At 39.3% G+C, this 22460-nt stretch overlaps 1 protein-coding gene across 1 annotated transcript in view; it reads left to right on the top strand.

Moving 5' to 3' along the window:
• Positions 1-8553: 8553 nt before the first annotated feature.
• TRPC5 (transient receptor potential cation channel subfamily C member 5) overlaps positions 8554-22460 on the top strand; it is a 152191-nt gene continuing 138284 nt past the window's right edge. The window contains exon 1 of the mRNA XM_030306324.1: positions 8554-8684. The gene's annotated coding sequence lies outside the window, so the exon portion shown is untranslated. The remainder of the gene's footprint in view (positions 8685-22460) is intronic.

Raw genomic sequence — 22460 nt, 5'->3', positions numbered from 1 at the left:
CTCCCATTCTGTAGGTTATCTTTTCCTTTTCCTAGTAGCATCTTTTGAAGCATAGAAAAATTTTCAACTTTGACAAGGTCTAATTTATCTATTTCTCCTGCTGTTGCCTGCACAACAATCTTTTGCCAAATCCAAGACTTGTGAGACTGTATGAACCATCTACAGCACACTACTGCCTCTGTCTCTGGAGATTAGAATCACTGTAGAAGTATCACTATAATCTGTATGCAAGGAGCAGAATTCTTCTACCTAGGGACATGTGTGTGTGCTCCCTGCTCACTAAGGGTGTTAGGCCACCCGAACAAATACATAATGTAAGCATTTGACCACCTTTTTCTCCCCAGAACAAAAATAGCTATTTTCAAAATTACACCATTAAAAATTCATTACTATGGATCTTGAAGTCTTTTTCATTTCTAAGAATTTTAAATGGCAAGGTATTTCCTGTAAGCAGTAATACTTTAAATCTTTTAATCACCTAACACCTATGTGGATATTAGACAGCTAAGTGAGAAAAAGGCCCCGTGTCATTGCCCCGTAGGCTCTGTGCTTGTGTAGGCAGTAGAAATAGATGTTGAAAGGAAATGAAAACGAAAAACAGAAATATGCCCAGGAAATTGCCTTTTCTATAGTCTTTCAGAAGGTCAGCTCTATTGTACTCACATATGGGACTGAGTTTTTAAATTTTAAGAGAATAGCTGGTGTCCTTCTTCTATCTTGACCTTGCTATCCACTAACAGGGAAAGCTGCTGGCTGTTCTGTTCTGTCTTACCCATCCCCTCCAGAACATTCTTACACTGGGGAAATGGACAGAAGACAGGAATAGATACTTTTCCAAAGAAGATATCCAGATAGCCAATAGTCACGTGACAAGATGCTCAACATCACTCATCATCAGAGAAATACAAATCAAAACAACATTGAAATACCACCTCACACCGGTCATAGTGGCAAAAGTTAACAACTCAGGAAACAACAGATGTTGGCAAGCACGTGGAGAAATGGGAACCCTCTTGTACTGTTGGTGAGAATGCAAACTGGTGCAGCCACTCTGGAAAACAGTGTGGAGGTTCCTCAAAAACTTAAAAATAGAACTACCTTATGACCCAGCAATAGCACTACTAGGAATTTACCCAAAGGATACAAGAGTGCTGATTCATAGGAGCACATGTGCCCCAATGTTTATAGCAGTGCTGTCAACAATAGCCAAATAGCCAAATTATGGAAAGAGCCTAAATGTCTATCAACAGATGAATAAAAAAGATGTAAAGATGTGGTGTGTATATATATATATATATATATATATATATATATATATGATACTGTATACACACACACACACACACACAATGGAATACTATTCAGCAATGAGAAAGAATGAAATCTTGCCATTTACAACAACATGAATGGAACTGGAGGGTATTATGCCAAGTGAAATAAGTCAGAGAAAGACAGATATCGTATGTTTTCACTCATATGTGGGATTTGAGAAACTTAGCAGAAAACCATGGGGGAAGGGAAGTGTAAAAAAATAGTTTCAAACAGAGAGGGAGGCAAACAACAAGAGACTCTTAAATACAGAGAACAAACTGAGGGTTGATGGCGGCACAGGGGAGAGGGGAAAAATGGGTGATGGGCATTGAGGAGGGCACTTGTTGGGATGAGCTCTGGGTGTTGTATGTAAGTGAGGAATCATGGGAATCTACTCCCGAAGCCAAGAGCACACTGTATACACTGTATGTTAGCTAACTTGACAATAAATTATATTAAAAATATATAAATAAATATTAAAAAAAGAAAAAGGGCAAAAAATATAAAGAAACATTTCCCAGAAGAGGATCTATGGATAGCAAATGAGCACATGAAAAAATTTTCTACATCACTAGCCATCAGGGAAATGCAATATGAGATATGACTACAATGGTAGATACAACCCATCAAAACAACTAAAATAAAAAATAGTGACAATACCAAATGCTGGCAAGGATTCTGAGAAACTGAGTTTCCCCTATATGGCTTGTGGGGATGTAAAATGGAAAATAGGAAGTTTCTTTAAAACAAAAACAAAAACAAAAATGAAACATGCACATATAACACAGCAATCTTACCCTGGAAATTTATCCCCGACAAATGAAAGCATAAAACCCATCTATGATTGTTCATACCAACTTTACTTGCAATAGCCAAAAACCAGAATATCCAAAATGTCCTTCAACGGGTGAATGGTTAAAACAAACAGGGACACAGCCGTACCATGGGATAGAAAGAGGAACCAAGTACATGCACTGAATTTTAAAAGTGAACCTCAAAAGGTCACTTCTTGTACGATTCTATTTGAATAACATTCTTAAAATGATAAAATTATGCCATGGAGAACAAATTAGTGGGTGTAGATGTTAGGGATGGTTAGGGGAAGGTGGAGAGGTGCGGAAGGAGGATGAGCATAATGGGGTAAAACACAGAAGACCTTTGTGGTGTGAGAATAGTTCTCTGTCTTGATTGCAGTGGTGATTACACCCATCTGCACATCTGATAAGATGGCTTGGAATGAAAGACATGGAATTTACGAATGTCAGTTTCCTGGTTTTGATACTGTACTCTGGTTATGTAAGAAGTAGCCATTGGAGGTAATTGAGTAAAGGGTGCAGAGGACCCCTCTGTACTATCTGTGCAAATTCTTTGGAATCTGTAATTATTTCAAAATAAAAATTTTTGTGAAAATAAAAAAAAAAAGAACATTCTTACGCTGGGGAAAAAAAAGAAAGAAGAAAAAAAACCAAGACTATCCATATACTTCAAAGGTTTAAAACACCCTTACGAAATAAAATAAAATACATTTACAACAATAGCCATGCCAAAATAGAAAACATCTAGGAATTTTCAGCAGTTCATGTAAGTAGAGAAAAGGAATACAGTAATGAGCAACCAGAGAAAAATGAGGAAAGAGAAGTTGCTATGTAAAACAACGTTTGTGATGAAATTGTTATTTTTGACTTAAGTTCAAAATAATACTTTTGCTCAGGATTAAAAACCAAAATTACAGGGCGCCTGGGTGGCTCAGTCGGTTAAGTTGCTGGCTTTAGCTCAGGTCGTGATCTCGTTGTTTGTGGATTCAAGCCCCACATTGGGCTCTGTGCTGACAGCTGGGAGCCTGCTTCGGATTCTGTGTCTCCCTCTCTCTCTGCCCCTTCCCGTCCCCTGCTCACACTCTGTCTCTGTCTCTGTCTCTCTCAAAAATAAATAAACATTAAAAAACAGAAGGGCACCTGGGTGGCTCGGTCGGTTAAGCGTCCGACTTCGGCTCAGGTCACGATCTCACGGTTCATGAGTTCGAGCCCCGCGTCAGGCTCTGGGCTGATGGCTCAGAGCCTGGAGCCTGCTTCGGATTCTGTGTCTCCCTCTCTCTCTGTCCATCCCCCATTCTCTCTCTCTCTCTCTTTCTCTCTCTCTCCCTCTCTCTCTCAAAAATGAAAGTTTTAAATTAAAAAAAATAAAAAAATAAAACTAAAATTACAGGGGCGTCTGGGTGGCTCAGTCAGTTGAGTGTCTGACTTCAGCTCAGGTCATGATCTCATGGTTCATGGGTTGGAGCCTGGAGCCTGCTTGGGATTGTGTCTCCTTCTGTCTCTGCCCCTCCCCGACTCGTGCATTGTCTCACTCTGTCTCTCAAAAATAAATAAATGTAAAAAGACACCAAAATTACAAATGGGTGATGTATAATAATATATAATAAATACATAGAATGTATATAACATTTTTAACACCTTTGAATAAAAAGCGTATTAAGAGCCAGATCAAGATGCCTGGGTGGCCCAGTGAGTTAAGCGTCTGATTCTTGGTGTCGGCTCAGGTCAGGATCTCATGGTCCATGGGATAAAGCCCTGTGTCAGGCTCTGCACTGACAGTGTGGAGCCTGCTTGGGACTCTCTCCCCCTCTGTCTCTGCCCCTCCCCCACTCCCATGCGCATGCACACTCTCTCTCTCTCTCTCAAAAATAAATAAACATTAAAAATTTTGCAATTCGTATACAAAGCTGTAGGCCAACCCACCAAGCAGTCAGTGCAAATTACTGGTCCCCTAAACTGAGTTTCAAGCATTTAAGTAGAATGCTACTGACTCCCTCCCCTAGTAAAAATAAAAGGAAAAAGAAAAGAAAAGAAAAGAAAGTTACTACCCCACACCAAGTCATTTAATAAAGCCACTCAGTTCCTTCTAACTCCAAATCCAGGGCAACCTCTCAATGCCTACTATGAATGGATTCTATTAATTTAAATGTATCACCTCAGAAAGAAATAATTATAATCGACCTGTCCCATGTATGCAACTGTTGGACTGTCAAATCCAAAAAGTCCAAAAGACTTTTTAATTTTTTCCAAGGTAAGAAGAAACCTAAATTGGATGTCTTAGTCTGTGCAGGCTGCCATAACATCTACAGACTCGGTGGCTTTAAACAACAGAAATGTATGTCTCAAAGATCCGGAGGCTGGGAAGTCCAAGATCAAGGTTCTGGCTGATTTGGTTTCTTCTTGGTTGTAGGCAGTATGTCTTGACATGGTGCAGAGAAATGACTGAGCTCCTTGATGTCTCTTCTTATATGGGCACTAATCCTATCAGGGCCCCACCCTCCTGACCTCATTTAACCTGAATTACTTTCCTAGTCTAAATACAATCCTAACTGGAAGTTAGGGCTTCAGTGTGTGAATTTGGGGGAATAAAATTTAGTCCATATCGGTGAAGAAGGTTGCTGACACTTAAAAGGATTATAAGCATAGTTCAACTTGGTAAAGTGTCCAAGGGCAGAATCCTCTCCAGAGCTCAGCTGAAACGTGGTGACTTTGTCTCCCAATACAATGTGCAGTGCAGCCCTGAGATCACTTTAATCACTGTATTTCACAGAGTATTCCTCACTTTTCCATTTTACACTGAATGGACCAGGTGGAAAAAGCCCAGAACATGGAATTAGAAGACTTGGGTTATAATTCTGACTCTGCCACTTACTAGTCCCTGGATGGTATAGCAAACTCTTCAGTTCTGTGATGCTGAAAATATTCATCTATAGCTGACTCTTGAACAACGTGGGCTTCAACTGCACGGGTCCATTTATATGTGGCTTTTTTTTCCAATATTGTACCGTACTGTAAATATATTTTCTCTTCCTTAGGATTTTCATAGCATTTTCTTTTTCCTTTTTTATTAAAAAGTGAGTTTATTATTATAATGAAGATTAATTTTTGATTTACAAAATATGTCATGTGATAGCGAATCAAATCCTAGAAAGATAACCTGATAAGGAGAACTGTCCACGTTTGTAAACAATCTCAATCATATTAAAACAATTTTAGAACAAAACAGTTTTTTTTAATTTACTCTTACTTTTTAACTTTTATTTTGTTTCAAATTTTTATTTAAATTCAAGTTAGTTAACATATAGTGTAATATTGGTTTCAGGAGTAGAATTTAGTGATTCATCACTTACATACAACACCCAGGGCTCATCCCAGCAAGTGCCCTCCTTTTCTTTTTAATAATAATTTTTTAATGTTTATTTATTTGTGAGAGAGAGAGAGAGAGTGACAGAGACAGAGTGCAAGGCGCGGGGGGCAGAGAGAGAGAGGGAGACACAGAATCCGAAGCAGGTTCCAGTTTCCGAGCTGTCAGCATAGAGCCCGATGCGGGGCTCGAACTCAAGAACTGTGAGATCATGACCTGAGCAGAAGTTGGACGCTTAACCGACTGAGCCACTCAGGCGCCCCACCAACAAGTGCCCTCCTTAATACCCATCACCCATTTAGCCCATCCCCCACCTCCTCTCCATCAGCCTTCAGTTTGTTCTCTATAGTTAAGAGTCTCTTCTGGTTTACTTCCCTCTCTTCTCTTTTCTCTTCCTCTATGTTCATCTGTTTTGTTTCCTTGAGTTAAATCACATGGTAGTTGTCTTTCTCTGACTAACTTATTTCACTTAGCATAATTACATTCTAGCTGCATCCACATCATTGCAAATGGCAAGATTTCATTCTTTTTGATGGCTGAGTAATATTCCATTTACACACACACACACACACACACACACACGCACACACACACCAACTCTCTTTATCCATTCGTTAGTCGAGGGACATTTGGGCTCTTTCCATAATTTGGCTATTGTTGAACATGCTGCCGTAAACATCAGGGTGCATGTGCCCCTTGAATCAGTATTTTGTATCCTTTGGGTAAATACCTAGTAGTGCAATTGCTGAATCATAGGGCAGTTCTACTTTTCACCTTTTGAGAAACCTCCATACTGTTTTCCAGTGTGGCCTGATAGTGTTTTCCTAAGCTGACTTTATTGTGAGAACACAGTATATAATACATATAACATACAAAATATGTGTTAATTGACTGTTTATGTTATTGGTAAGGTTTCTGGTCAACAGTAGGCTAATAGTAGTTAAGTTCTGGGAGAGCCAAAAATTGTACATGGATTTTTGAATGCACAGGGGGTCAGCACCCCTAACCCTTGCATTCTTCCAGGGTTAACTTATATTTTAAGAAGTAAATGATAGCAACTCAGTGAGGTAGGCAAGGATAAGTAAAATAATTTAATGAGATGATGTATCTAAAAAAAACTTTGTAATCAAATAAATATTAGGGACCACTAAACCATAGAGAGAGCTTAAAAGCCTCCTGACTCAAGACATATTTCATCTGGGAGAGACAATGGCCAAGAGGAACATTTTTAAATTTCTTTTTAACGTTTATTTATTTTTGAGACAGAGAGAGACAGAGCATGAACGGGGAGGGTCAGAGAGAGAGGGAGACACAGAATCAGAAGCAGGCTCCAGGCTCTGAGCCATCAGCCCAGAGCCCGACGCGGGGCTCGAACTCACAGACCGTGAGATCGTGACCTGAGCCGAAGTCAGACGCTCAACCGACTGAGCCACCCAGGCGCCCCAGGAACATTTTTAATAAGCTACTAGTATCCTAAGATGCTAGTATTTGAGGAAATTTGAGGATAAACAAAAGTCCCACATTGTACAGTAAGTTAACATAACCTACAGAACTGCTTACTGTAAGTAGTAGTACAGGATGACTAATTATATTAAATGACACTTAAGATGTTCTGTTCAATGGTATTCATCAAATTACAGTTCCACACATCACTGGTGTTCTTCAGGTTGAATCAAGGGATTCTGCCACCAAAATCAATCCGTGGCAGACATTTCTTAATTTGCAAACACAATTTTGGTTCATGGGGAAAATTTTCTCCATTTCAGGTTTTCACTCCCAGATTCCTCTTAAATCATTTAGTGACTGTAGCAGACAGCAAAACAAATGAACCTGTGGCCAAAGAACACCTAGGACAAGCACATCAGGTGTCACCAATGGCTGGCTTTTCTTCATTTGTGGTCACATACTTGTGTCTGTATTTTAAGCTGCTGGTAAAAATACCCTGTAGTCATACGATGGTCTGAAACATACTGTCTCAATCCCGCTTGTAAGAATCAGTTGCCCACAAAAGAAAGTAGTGGGGATGCAAGACAAGGCAATTGCAACTTAAGGCAGTCTTGGAGGCAGGAAAATATGAACAGAAGCCAAAGTTTGAAGCCAAGAAGAACACAGTTCACATCAGCATTTAATCCAGAGAGCAAGGTGTGGATAGGATAGGTAGCAGGGAGAATAGACCACATGAGAGAACAGGGTTGGATTGAGTTGAGAGATGAAAAATTGGCTGAACAGAGCTTTTGTATGTGTTAGTATGCCCCTCTATTTACATGGTGCCCAGTGCATATTGAGGTAATAGATGCAAAAGCTTAAAGAAGTCGGAATATACTTATAGCAATATTTTATAGGATCCACAAAGAGCATTCTAACTTCCAGGTGATCTGCTATCCAGATTTCAGAAGCACCAATGTTAACTGGTGAATAACAGATTCATAGGGGATCATTAGCAGGCAATAGAGATACTCTGGCAATAGTCTTAACTCTTAGACGGGGCACGATGAAGTAAGAGCCTCTTTTCTAACAACCTACTCCTTGGAATCTCTATTAGAGGAAAGATCTTGGGCTGGTCTCCCCCCTTATGATAAAATTACTAGGATTCTTTAAGATGGCTCTGTGCAGTATGACTGCGATTTCTGGGAATCAGCACTCCAGAGGCTGTAGACAGGCCTCAGAAAATCAGAGCAATCCCCTCTTTGTGTCCTGTTCTATTCTACCTTAGGAGAACAGGCATATAATGTTGGATTGGATTCCAATGTGAAAGGGAATGGTGATCCAGTCTGAATGATATAGTTTATTTTATGCATAAAAATGATCCAAACCAGTAACTGAGTCTCAAACTTCATTTCTCTCAACCTGAATCATCCTGTTTTGCTTGTCTTTAGGGAGTAAACACATTGGCTAACCAATAAATGTGGCCCTCACTTGGTGCTCTATCTAACCCCATGGTCTCTGAGTATCATGAATGTTACTAATACTGTGCAAACTTTGTTTTAATAAATAGCCAGTTTTAGGGCTGGCGTTGATCTTACAATCATCATTTCTATCTTTCTCATTTCACAGAAAAGGAAACAGACATAGAGAAGAGGTAAATGTGACTAGTTCAAGTTCATACTTCAATTAGCAGAAGAGCTGACACTAGAATCCAAGTCTCCTAATTCCCAGGACACTATTCTTCAAACTGCACCATTTTACACATACAGGTATGTACCATTGTTTCCAGGTAAGTCCCCAGACAAATTTTTAACTTTTGTTCTGGAAGTGTACAATTGTAACATTGCAAGTCCTAATCTTGTGTGTTATTGAGTAAGGAAGGGAGGTGAACTAACCAACTTTGCAGGAAATATATCCTTGTTACAAAAGTACCAATAGTACCAACAAAGGTGACCTGGTTTTGAGGATCCCAATTTGCAAAATGAGAAAGTTACAAAACAGTCACATTGAAGGAGATTGCATTATAAGGGAATACTCAGCAGAACTTCTTGAGTTCATTTAAGCATTTACGATTATTACTTGGCAGAATCCTCTGGGACAGAGAAAGAAAGTTAAAATGTTAAGAGCCACTGCCAGATGAAGACCAAGAAGAAGGCAAAATAAGCATCTTTGAAGTAAAACTGAAGTGATGAAGAAATAGAATCTGTTGGACAGAAACTCAGTTTCCCCTGAAAGTATCAGGGCCCCAATAGCCAGCCTAGTGAAGAGTCTTTCTCAATTACATGGATAGCACCATTACCTGTGTTTTAGTCACTCAGGCTTAAAGTTGAATATCATCTTGAGGTTCTTTCTCTACCTCATCCCCTATAATGTATAGATTTCCAAGCCCTGTCTTTCTCTTTCTTTGAAATAACTCTAACATTCTTCCCTTCTCCCATCTGGCGGCATTCCAGATGGGACTCCAATATCTGATGGGAAAAGTCCTATTCTCTTCTACTCTAATTCACCACTGGCACAGCCATAGAAGTCATCTTATAATATACAGCTTTCTTGATCACATCCTGTTTAAGAACCTAGAGTGATTCCCCAGTGCCTCCAAGATCAAGATGTAGCTAGTTTCTCAACCAAATGTTCTATATCCTCCAACAAATGGGCCCAGCTTAGCTACATCTACATACTTCCCTCTCTTCCCAAATACTCCCATACCCAGGGCATTGCCAAGTCCCACCTTTAGCTTCCATCTCCAGCCCACGTATAACAGAGGTGCTTTCACAACTCTCCCCTCTGCCTATCTAAATCCCACCCAGTTTTTCAGATCCAGCTCGGGTTTACCCCTCTACATTCCTTTCCTAACCACCTCCCTAAAACTCCAGCTAATCTTGATCTTTATTTTATTTATTTATTGATATTTATTTTAATTAGTGCCAGCTATGCTCAAGGCACTGATCTTCTTCCTCCTTTAGAAATGAGAGAAACTAACAGGTAAAATTTGGGGCCCATTTTTATAAAGTCCTGTTCTGAAGCAGAGGATTGGAACAATGTGCATGTTAGCCCTTAGTGTCTGTTACTATAGAGAGTTCCAGGGCATCAGTTGAAGGATTCCCCAATCTTTCTCCCTCCCAAGATGAAGGTAAGATCTGTTGGAACATCCAAAATGTACTTGATTCATGACACATTACCCATTTGTTGCAGAATCACAGAATCTTAGAATACATAAGAGAAAGGGGGCTTTGGATCATTAACTATACATTATACATGAGAAAACTGGGGTCCATTTCTGTTCTGTCCATTTCTGGGAATTGTGATGTTTTCTTTTACTTTAAAAAGCTACTACTGGGAAATAGCACCATTTTAAAAGAAATTCAGCAGTACATATCTTTAAAAATGCTCCTGGTTTTTGACCCAGTAATTTGACTCCTAGAAACTACACTGAGAAAATTATCTTGAATATTTTTTAAAAATTATGTACAAAAATATCACAGCTTCATTTTTAACAATGGAGATAAATTGAAGACACCCTAAATATCCCCAAATTGGAGACCAGTTAAGTACATTGATATACCTGATCTGATCTAATAAAATATTACATAGCCATTTAACATGATATTTTAACATAAGATGGCAGAAACCATACACCCTCAATCTCACCTAGCAGAGTCATTTCTACATAAGGGAAATTGGTGGCAGAAAAGGCAGAAGATTTAAAGAGTGTGTGGGATAATAATAACGTGTGGGAAATTCTTTTAAAAAAATATTAAGTGAAGAAAACTGGATAGAAAATGTATATGTAGGATGAACTCATTTAAAATGCATGGGCGGGAAGACTGGAAAATTTTATTTTAAGCCAATTGTTTGATTTTTTAATGAAAATTTATGATTTGCTGGTTTAAGTAATTTTTTTTATTTTAAAATAATTTCAGACACATAGAAAGGTACAAGAACAGTACAAAGAACTTCTGTGTACCCCTCACTCATATTCCCTAAATATTAGCATAAATAAACTTTCATTTATTTATTTCCTTATTACAGTTTTGAGGTCTTTTGTTTATTATTTTTTTTAACATTTATTTATTTTTGAGAGAGAGAGAGACAGAGCACGAGCAGGGGAGGGACAGAGAGAGAGGGAGACACAGAATCCAAAGCAGGCTCCAGGCTCTGAACTGTCAGCACAGAGCCCGATGGGGGGCTCGAACTCACAAACCACGAGATCATGACCTGAGCTGAAGTCGGACGCCTTACCAGCTGAGCCACCCAGGCGCCCCAGTCTTTTATTTTTTTACACTTATCATGCCATGAATTCATAGGGAATGGGTTCCAGCAGCTCAGGTCATTTCCATTGGTTCTCACAAAATGTGCTTCTCTGGGTGGGGCAGGCTGGCACTTCAGTTGAATCCAAGTACCTTTCTCTTTGGCTTTCTTTTTTCCTGATCCCTTCACATGCTTCAGAAAACTCTCTCGGCTCTTTGAGTCCTTAATATGCTCAATACGTACATTAATTCTCGAGCAAGAATCTTGCCCTTAACTTGTTTGTTTACAACAATGCCAACGGTATGCTGGGTAACGTTGCAGACTCTCCAGTTTGGTCATGGTAACATTTGTGGGGCATTCCGTTTTGAAAAGCACCCTTTCCTCTGATGTCAACAACATCACCTTTCTTGTAGATTTGCATGTATGGGGCCAAAGGAACAACTCTATGTTTTCTAAAAGGCATAGAGAACAAATAGTGGGTACCTCTCCTCTTTCCCTTTGTGGTAGTCATTTTGGTGAATTACTGGGAGATGGCAGTTCTGGCCAAAAGGGATAAATAAACTTAAAGAAATCCTTCTGCCCCATTTAAGGATTGTTTGGCCAGTAAGCTCCTATGTGAACAATGTCATGTTAGATTCCAAAGTGAACAGGTAACAGTAAGGAGACAGACACTCATTTCTGATGGCCTGTGGGATCTAGGATGAAAGCCAGTCCCAAGACTAATAATCAGATGCAACACTTTTAACCAATTACACTGCCTATTATTTGCTGTATTCAGTGCCATCCGTTCTGCCTTTCCCTTGACTACTTCAAGGAATATCATGCAGACAAAGTGATAATGAGTGTTGAGCAACAGAGTTAAACTTCCCGATTCAGCTGAGTGACTTGAGGGAGACAAATATATATTTTTTGTTCATGTCTTCACTTTAGTGAAAGTGAAAAGCATCGATTTAATTCAGCTGCCAGCAGTTCCACATAACTCTGCTGGACATCAAAGAGAAGTTTAATAAAGATTTGGAGACCTTACAAAAATAAAAACACCACATGGCCATAGCCATGAAAATGATTATGCAAACTAGAGTACCTACATTTTAGCATAGATACTATGTTGTTCTACCCTGAATTTGAAAAAGTCCTCTGTATTGTAGACATTGTGGAGGTAGAAGAGGCATTTGGGTGATCCAGCACTGTCCAAGAGAACTTTCAGTAATGATGAAAGTGTTCTGTATCTGTGCTGTTCAGCATGGTAGTCATGAGTCACCTGGGACTAGTGTAACTGCAGCACTGAATTTTTTTTATTTCATTTCATTTTAATTCATTTAAATTTACATAACTGCATGTGGCTAGTGGCTACTACACTGGACAGTGGATATCTAAACCTTTCTCCACACTAAGTAGAAATTTCCTCTCCAGTCCCCCTGATCTCTGCACTCTCACTGAAAATCATATCCATTCCCAACAGTTCCAGTTACCTTATAATGATGGTACTCAATCTTGGCTGCATATTACATTCACCCAGGGAGTTGTCCTTAAGTGTCAGTGTTGGGGATGGGGATACTATGACCCAAGCATGGATATTTTCTAAAAGCTTATCAGCTCATTCTAAGGTACAGCGAGATTTGAGAACCTTTGATCAATATTCTGATGACTCCCAATTCTACATCACCAGATTTCAATGCCGTGCTCCACATGCTGACTGGATCTTTCCTTCCTGATTCCCCTCCACCTCAGCCCCCCCAAAACCCTCAAACACCAGTGTAGCCAAATGGGACATCATTATCTTGCACTGCTTCCACCTAAACCCTTCAAACTATAATTACTGGACTGACTTCTGCCATTTTGCTATTTGTTTCTTTATGTCTTATATAGTTTTATTTATCAATTCCTTCATTTCAGCCTTGTGTTTGATTTACTTCTCATTTCCTATTATATATATATATATATATATATATATATATTTTTTTTTTTTTTTTTAAGTAAACTCTACCACCCAACGTGGGGCTCGAATTCATGACTCCAAGATCAAAGCCTCATGCTCTACTGACTGAGCCAACGAAGCACACCAAGAGGGGTCTATTCTATATATGTTTTTAATTATTTCCTTGGTGGTTACCCTGGGGATTAAAATCAACATCTTCAATGTATAGGAAGCTAGTTGCAGTTAATAGTAATTTAGCTTCAGGGCGCCTGGATAGCTCAGTCGGTTAAGTGTCTGACTTTGGCTCAGGTCATGGTCTCGCTGTTCATGAGTTCGAGTCCCACGTCAGGCTCTGTGCTGACTTCTCAGACCCTGGAGCCTACTTCAGATCCTCTCTCTCTCTCTCTCTCTCTCTCTCTCTCTCTCTCTGTGTGCCCCTCCCCCACTCATTTCCTCTCTCTCAAAACTAAATAAAAACACTTTAAAAAATAATAACTTAGCTTCAATAGTATAAACACTCTCTTCCTATGCAGCTCCATTCCTCCCCTTCTATGTTGTTTTTGTCACAACTTACATCTTTATTTAGTATGTCAGTTAACATAGATTTCTAATTTGTGTTCTATGCATTTGTCTTTTAAGTCATGTATACAAAAAAAAAGACTTATAAACCAAGATACTGGCTTTTATATTTAGCTATGTACTTCTCTTCACCAGTGTTTCTTTATTTCTTCATATGGTTTTGAATTGTTGTCTAGCCTGAAGGACTCCCTTTAGCATTTCTTATAGGGCAGGTTTACTGGCAATCAACTCCTTCAGCTTTTGTTTTTCTGGGAATGTCTTGATTTCAACTTTATTTTTGAAAGATAGTTTTGCAGGATATAGAATTTAGGTTGAGAAGGTCTTTTTTCTTTCAACATTTTAAACATATTACCCACTGCCTTCTGGCTTCTATGGTTTCTGAAGAGAAATTGGCTATTAATTTTATTGAAGATTGTTTGTCTACGACAAGTCATTTCTCTTGCTACTTTCAAGATTCCTTCTTTGTCTTTGTCTTTTGATAGTTTGATTTTAATGTGTCCCAGTGTGGAATTCCTGGGAGTTTAGCCTTCTTAGAGTTTATTAACCTTCTTGGATATATAGATTCATGTGCATCATCAAATTTTGGATCTTTTTGGCCATTATTTACTCAAATATACTTTCTGCCACTTTTTCTCTCTCTTCTCCTTCTAGAGCTCCCGTTATGCATCTGTTGGTACACTTGGTAGTGTCTCACATACATCCAAGGTGCTCTTCATTTCTTTTTACTTTCTGTCCCTCAGACTGGATGTTAATTGAGATGTTTTCAGTTTCACTGATTCTTCTACTTGCTCAAATCTGCTGTTCAGCATTTGGCAAATACTATTGGGGAGGGTGCTCTAACTCAGAAAATTCCAAGGGGGGAGGGTGTGTAAAAACAGGCAATCTTCTCAGCTGATCCCTTTTTTTCATGCAGCAATTCAGTACATATGTATTAACCAGTCAAAATATAAGACCACAATTCTTTGAGAACAAAATCCATATTGGCCTGCCTGACACCAGCAAGCCACAACTAGGAATGGGAGCCACTGTCTCCATAGCTTTATCCAAACTGAGGAGCAGGAGATGGTAGGCAGTTCATCAGAAATGCTACAAAATTCTCTCGCCAAAATTTAGTAGCTTCTTTCTTCATTAAGCACTAATCTTATTCTTTTAAGTTTTTTATTCGATACCAGAGTTCAGAAAAGTTGATTCTGATGGTCTTTGTTATGATGGTTAATTACTGCATTAGTGGAGACATGGGTTTTTAGAGTTCCCTACTTTGCCATTTTATACAATGTCCTTTTTCCTTAATCAAAAATTTTGTGGAAACATTACACATTTATCCCTTTATTTAAACTTTATTTTTTTTTGTCCAGCTCCATATAAAACCTGAATGACATACTTTTTTTAATTTATATCTTAATTTAATTAAGAAATTATATTTTTCGGGGCGCCTGGGTGGCGCAGTCGGTTAAGCGTCCGACTTCAGCCAGGTCACGATCTCGCGGTCCGTGAGTTCGAGCCCCGCGTCAGGCTCTGGGCTGATGGCTCAGAGCCTGGAGCCTGTCTCCGATTCTGTGTCTCCCTCTCTCTCTGCCCCTCCCCCGTTCATGCTCTGTCTCTCTCTGTCCCAAAAATAAATAAACGTTGAAAAAAAAAATTAAAAAAAAAAAAAAAGAAATTATATTTTTCTTAGTCTGAGTCTTTCTGTTCAGCAACATAATGTGCTTCCCTATTCTCTTTGGTCCTGTTTTATCCCCTTTAATAACTTCTTTTACATAGACCCTGTTCCTTGCTAAATAAATTAATTCCTGGATATCTTAAGATGTCACTATTGTGCCCTGGGTTTCTTCCATTTTAATTTCTGAGTGATGGTGATGATTATGGCTACATTTTTTTAAGCTATTGATATTTGTACATTTTTCTTACATTCTGTCACCTTACCAAATCCCTTGTTAACTCTAACAGATTTTTGTAAAGTTTCTTGGGTATTTTATTACAAAATTACATTATGTAAATGTAAAGGTAATGATTATGGTTAAATTTTTTAAGGCTATTGATATTTATATATTTTTCTTATATTCTCTCACCTTACCAAAGTACTCTGTTAGTTCTAACAGATTTTTGTAAAGTTTCTTGGGCACTTTATTATACAATTACATTATGTAAATATAAAGGTAATTTTGTCTCCTCTGTTAAATATTTATCATATTTTCATGTCTTCTTACTACAAAAGTCATAACCTTAAAATTGAATAATAATGCTAATAGTGGCAAACCTACCTTGTTCTTTTTTTTTTAATTTATTGTGAAATTGGTTTCCATACAACACCCAGTGCTCATCCCAAAAGGTGCCCTCCTCAATACCCATCACCCACCCTCCCTTCCCTCCCACCCCCCATCAGCCCCCAGTTTGTTCTCAGTTTTTAAGAGTCTCTTATGCTTTGGCTCTCTCCCACTCTAACCTCCTTTTTTTTTTTCCTTCCCCTCCCCCATGGGTTTCTGTTAAGTTTCTCAGGATTCACATAAGAGTGAAAACATATGGTATCTGTCTTTCTCTGTATGGCTTATTTCACTTAGCATCACACTCTCCAGTTCCATCCACGTTGCTACAAAGGGCCATATTTCATTCTTTCTCATTGCCACATAGTACTCCATTGTGTATATAAGCCACAGTTTCTTTATCCGTTCATCAGTTGATGGACATTTAGGCTCTTTCCATAATTTGGCTATTGTTGAGAGTGCTGCTATAAACAGAGGGGTACAAGTGCCCCTATGCATCAGCACTCCTGTATCCCTTGGGTAACTTCCTAGCAGTGCTACTGCTGGGTCATAGGGTAAAACTTACCTTGTTCTTGATTTTAATGACAATGGTTCCAGTATTTCACAATTTATTATATTTACTCTTGCTGTAAGGTAAATAGTCTCTTTTTTGGATAAGTAGTTTATTTCTGTTCCACTGTTACTTTAGTTTTTTTTAAAAATAGGTGCTGAGTTAAAGCAAATTATTTTTTTCATGTAGTGATATAATCATGTTTTCTTTCCTTTAAGTTATTGACTTAGTTACCAAATTGTATTGACAATTTCCTCCTATTGAACCATGCTTGCATTCTTAGGATAAATTCCTTTTGGTCATAAGGTATTCTTCTCCAAATTCGCGACTGTGTTATAATTTGCTAATATTTTATTTAGAATTTTCGGTATTATTTTCATGATTAAAATAGTCTATAGTTTTCATCTTAGGTTATCTTGATTAAATTTTGATCTTAACATTATGCTGGCTCTGTATAATTAATTCTTTTTCCATAATCCAAACTATTTTTAATACCAAGATGATCATCTGTATGGTTTTTTTTTTTAACGTTTATCTATTTTTGAGACAGAGAGAGACAAAGCATGAACGGGGGAGGGGCAGAGAGAGGGAGACACAGAATCTGAAAGAGGCTCCAGGCTCTGAGCGGTCAACACAGAGCCCGACTCGGGGCTCGAACTCACGGACCGTGAGATATGACCTGAGCCGAAGTCGGCCGCTTAACCGACTGAGCCACCCAGGCGCCCCTCATCTGTATGTTTTTAAAGCTCTATATATGCAGCTGTGAAACCACTGGAGTAGAAAGACTTTTAATTGGTAGATATCTCAAACTATTTTAATTTCTTCTATAATTATTAATCTGTTCAGTTTTTCCATTTATTTATGGTTTAATTTTGGTAATTTTTCAGAAAATGCAGTCACTTAGGATGTCTTCAGCTTCTTATAACAGAAAAGCACGCTTAAAAGTGGGTTAATAAAAAGGGAGTTTTTATGTCATACAACTAAAAGACTAGAGATTGAGCAACTCCCAGATTGGTTAATTAAATGGCTCAAAGACCTCATAAAGGAATCAATTTATGCCATCCTCAGCATGTAGGCTGAATCTTTTAGGTTGACTGTCATTATAGTTCCAAGGTGGCTACCAAAGTCCTTGGTGTCACAAGCAAATGACAACATTCAGAGGCAAAAAGGGAAATATTTCTCTTTTTACATCTCTTTTGCAGAACAAAGAAACCTTTCTCAGAAGTCCCCTAGGACATCGCATTGGCCAGAGTTGCAACAAATACTCAAACCTAGATCAATCACTTGCCAAAGAAATATTGGAATTACCAATATTGACTTAGTCTTAGACCAGTTAAGACTCTTTCCTTGAGGTGAAGGAGGGGCTTCTTGCCTGAGCACATGGCTGTATGGAGGAGAGGAAGTTAAACATACAAACAAAAGCAGAGCTCTAGTGACAGAACATTACCCCATCTCTATCCTCATCGTTATTTCATGTAATAACTCAATACAAATTTACTGAGAGCCTACTATGTGCCAGGCTCTGTGTATAGAGTAGTAAATATTATAGGTAAGGCTCTTGCTATTATGAAGCTTATATTTTGGTTGGGAGAGCTAGTTGTTAAAATAATAAATATAAATATGATCATTTCAAATAGTGATAAGTTCTTGAAGAAAAACAAGTCAGGGTAATGAGATGGAGAGGAACATGTGAGAGGTTCCATTAGAAAAAGTGGTCTAGGAAGGCTTATTGAGGAGATGACATTTGATCTGAAACCTACATGTTAAGAAAGAAATTATGGGATTATGGGGTTGCCTGGGTGACTCAGTCAGTTAAGCGTCCAGCTCTTGATTTCAGCTCAGGTCATGATCTCACAGTTCATGGGATGGAGACCCATGTCGGGCTGCATGCTGACAGCATGGAGCCTGCTTGGGATTCACTCTCTCCCTCTGTCTCTGCCCCTCCCCTGTGCTCTCTCTCTTTCCCTCTCTCTCTCAAAATAATTAAGTAAACTTTAGAAAGAAAGAAAGAAAGAAAGAAAGAAAGAAAGAAAGAAAGAAAGAAAGAGAAAGAAAGAAAGAAATTGTGGAAAGAAAGAAAGAAAGATGTAGTGGAAGAGGGTTATAGGCAGTGAACCACATGTGCAAAGGTCCCCAGGTGGCACATGCTTGAGAGGTATGAAGAATAGAAAGTTAACATTCTCTTAAAATACGATTGTGCTTTATACATCTATATCTGAGCACGTGCTGTGTCTATTGCCTCGGATGACCATCCCGACATTGCTATGTAGTGAACTCCTATCCACTTTACAAGACATGGCTCAAATATTACTTTCTCTTCAATTACCTCCCCAGGTAGAGTTGAACGCTTCATCCTTTGTGCCCCTACTATATGTTAGAATCCTCATCATACCATAGTACATTTGACTTATTTTCATTTGTTTCTCCCTCTGGATTTGGCGGTTGCTTAAAAACAAGGTCTATATCATTTATATGCATAGAACATTATATATATATATATATATATATATATATATACACACACACACATTATATATGTGTATATATATAGAACACTATATATATATATATATATATATACACACACACACACACACACATTATATATATATATATATATATACACATATTTGTATTCCCCACTACCAAGTACTCTGGGCCTGACAAATAGAAGGTGCATAACAAGTATTTGTTGAACTGAAACAATGAGTATCTACTGTTCCTGGTACTATTATAGGGATTATGGAGCATATAAAAGAGTCTACCTTCATTGAAGTAGTTAAAAATGTAGACTCTGGAGTCAGAAGCTTGGCTCTAATCCCAAACCAACACTTACTAGCTGTGTGAACTAAAACAATTTACTTAACCTCTCTGTGTCTCAGGTTCCCTATCTGTGAGATGGGAGATTATAATAGGAACTGTCTAAAAGTGAGGAATAATGAAATAATGTAAGTGAAGCATTTAGGGCCATAGTATCTGGCATCTGATAAGTGCTTAATGTTAATTTATTATTATGTATAAATTAATAAAATTCTTGAATTGATAAATTTTATACACATGAGAAGCAATACTGCAATACACCACTATGCAGACTGGTTTTAAAAAAATTTTTCTTTAACGTTTATTTATTTTTGAGACAGAGAGAGACAGAGCATGAACGGGGGAGGGGCAGAGAGAGAGAGAGAGACACAGAATCCGAAGCAGGCTCCAGGCTCTGAGCCGTCAGCACAGAGCCCGATGCGGGGCTCGAACTCACGGACGGCGAGATCACGACCTGAGCCAAAGTCGGCGGCTTAACCGACTGAGCCACCCAGACGCCCCTGCAGGCTGGTTTAAAGTGCCTCCTGAAACAAGATGCTATGGTACCTTGACCTCAACTAAGCACTGCTGAATGTATGAATGAAGAAAAAAATAGGTGCACTGTAATCTGTGCCAGCCTGACCATTCTAGAGCACTCCGTGCATTTCTGAGCATGATATTTCAAGAGAAACAAAATATAGTGTAACTAGAAGCAGACCACTAAAATGATCATAACTCCTGAGAAGGGGAGACTCAGTGCAGAGAGAGACACGAGAGCTGAAATTAAACATTTGAAGGGTTTTGCTGCTCTAGACAAAACAACTAGGGCAATGAGATAGGAGTCACAGGCAGAGGATTTCAGGTGAACATAGAAAAGCATTTCCTGAAAGTCCGCATCCACCACACTGGTAAGAAAGTGCTGAGTTTCCCATCAGTGGAAGGGCTCATTAACTGAATAGTCACTTAACAAGGATATCGTCAAGGGGACCTTTTCATTGGGCAGGAGAGTATTCTAGATGTCCTTTGAGGTCCCCTGCAGGAGGTTCACGATCTGGTTCACCTTTCTGGGAAAGATTAGAATTACTACATTAAAATTAGGACGTTCTCAAAGTGGTACTCTGAAAGGAGCCAAAATGCTCTCAAAATCAACACTCCACCAAACACACGGGTGCACACACACACACACACACACACACACAGTCTTCCTCTCACCAGCCCACCCCTGTGCCTTTGTACGTAAAATTTCCATTTTAGTCACTTTTTGGATTGGGCATTAAAGATTCCTTTTTAAATGTAATTTTTTCCTGGAAGACGTATGGCCTTAAGCCCCTCGGCCATTACCATCATCTTCTACCACAGTGCCTGGTACATATTCACTAAATGTGCTTATTATCCACCATTTATACTTGAGATTGTACAAGTTTATCAGATTAAATCTACCTGTCTTAAAGGGCTCTGAGGAGATGCAGAAGTGGATAGATAGGCTTGGATAAGGGTGAGAGGTCACAAGGGTTTCGCTATTCAAGCTCAATCCTCACGGCACAGAGTGAAAACCACACACAGATACCATGTCCCTCTAAAGGCACAATTTTTTTTTAGTTGGGTGGGAAGCCATGCTCTCCTCCTCACAGACAAAGTCCTGAGTTGGGCAGTGATCTGGGCTGGGATTTGCGCCCTGGCCTTCTGCCCAGCCCATTGATCGAGCTCCTTAAATCACATCGTTTAAGCCTACAAATGTCACAGATCCCATTAGACAATCTCCTCTGGCTAGCAGCACAGAAAAGAGAGAACATGAGAAGCCCCCAGGGGTACCCTGTTAGACCATTCCTAATGTTCCATACTTGGGGGACTACACTGGGAGTGAGGTTCACTTGTAGAATGGCATAAAGTGCTGGCTGGTTTTGTTTCGTTCAGTTCAGCATATACCTCAAGGCCAGTGCGGAATGATGGGAAAGCCAACCTCATCTCTTGGCTTAGGTTAATGGCAAATGAGTACAACCTGCCAAGTATAAAGGTGACGGGAAGGAACCTTCCCAATAATACATCCTCAAGAGATGCCAGAAACTCTATCATTAGCTATTTGTTCCCAGAATAATGGCAGAGTAGGACTAACAGCAAGCATATGAAGAAAGGATTGGTCCCAGAGCCTGGAGCAAAGCTGAAGCTAAAGCTGTAAGCAAGGGTAAAATGGCACCGGCCGAGGGGTTGAAAGAGAGCAGGGCACTAGGCAAGTCATTAGATGTTTATGTAAGCCTACGTATAGTCAGACAATGCAGGGAACCCATTTTACAGCATTGTCAATGTGTAGTATAGAAGTGGGCATGAAAGAGATTTCCAAGGGTGGATACCAGGCCTCTCTTTTCCCCTTCATCACACCTTCCCTGCCCTAGACACATGTCTCTGTACTTCGAAGGCCACAGCAACTTCCCTAATCAAAGAATACACATTAAGGTGTTAATAGCTGTTGGGGCGCCTGGGTGGCTCAGTCGGCTAAGCGTCCGACTTCGGCTCAGGTCATGATCTCACGGTTTGTGAGTTCGAGCCCCGCGTCGGGCTCTGTGCTGACAGCTCAGAGCCTGGAGCCTGCTTCGGATCCTGTCTCCTTCTCTCTCTGCCCCTCCCCACTTGTGCTCTGTCTCTCAAAAATAAATAAATGTAAAAATAAGTTTTAAAGGTGTTAATAGCTGTTAGCCACGTGATCTTTTATTCCTTCTGGGGGGTAGTTTTAGAGATGCAGTGCCTTAACGCAAAAGAGTGACTCTCTAATAGTATATTCTCAGGCAAACCTCTGGAGGAGAGATTTTTCTCTAAGGGGAATACTGTGAGGCTTCTCATAGCATAGCCCACTGGAAATGCAATAGACCAGATCCGTTTCAAATGCAAGAGATGAAAAGTAAATCTAGACGCTGAATTGACTATATATAATCCAATTATCCTTACTTCAAGTCTCAAATTACCATGATTTTACTGCCCCCCCATTCACTACTATAACCCACACATTTGGCACACAGTGAAAGTTCAATGAATGGTCCTGCGTGGTGCCTCCATTATTATTACTATTAGCACCGGAAGCAGTAGTGGCAATAGTTCTGCCCTGGCACAGTGCCTAGGGCATATTAAGTATTCAAAACTATACTAATTATTTTGTTGCACCAGCTCCTGGCATAGTGCCTGGCACATAATAGGGCAC

Source organism: Lynx canadensis, chromosome X (assembly GCF_007474595.2).
Source record: "Lynx canadensis isolate LIC74 chromosome X, mLynCan4.pri.v2, whole genome shotgun sequence".
Taxonomy (NCBI): Eukaryota; Metazoa; Chordata; class Mammalia; order Carnivora; family Felidae; genus Lynx; species Lynx canadensis.
The sequence above is the reverse complement of the archived record's forward strand: the minus strand, read 5'-3'. Positions and strand labels throughout refer to the sequence as shown.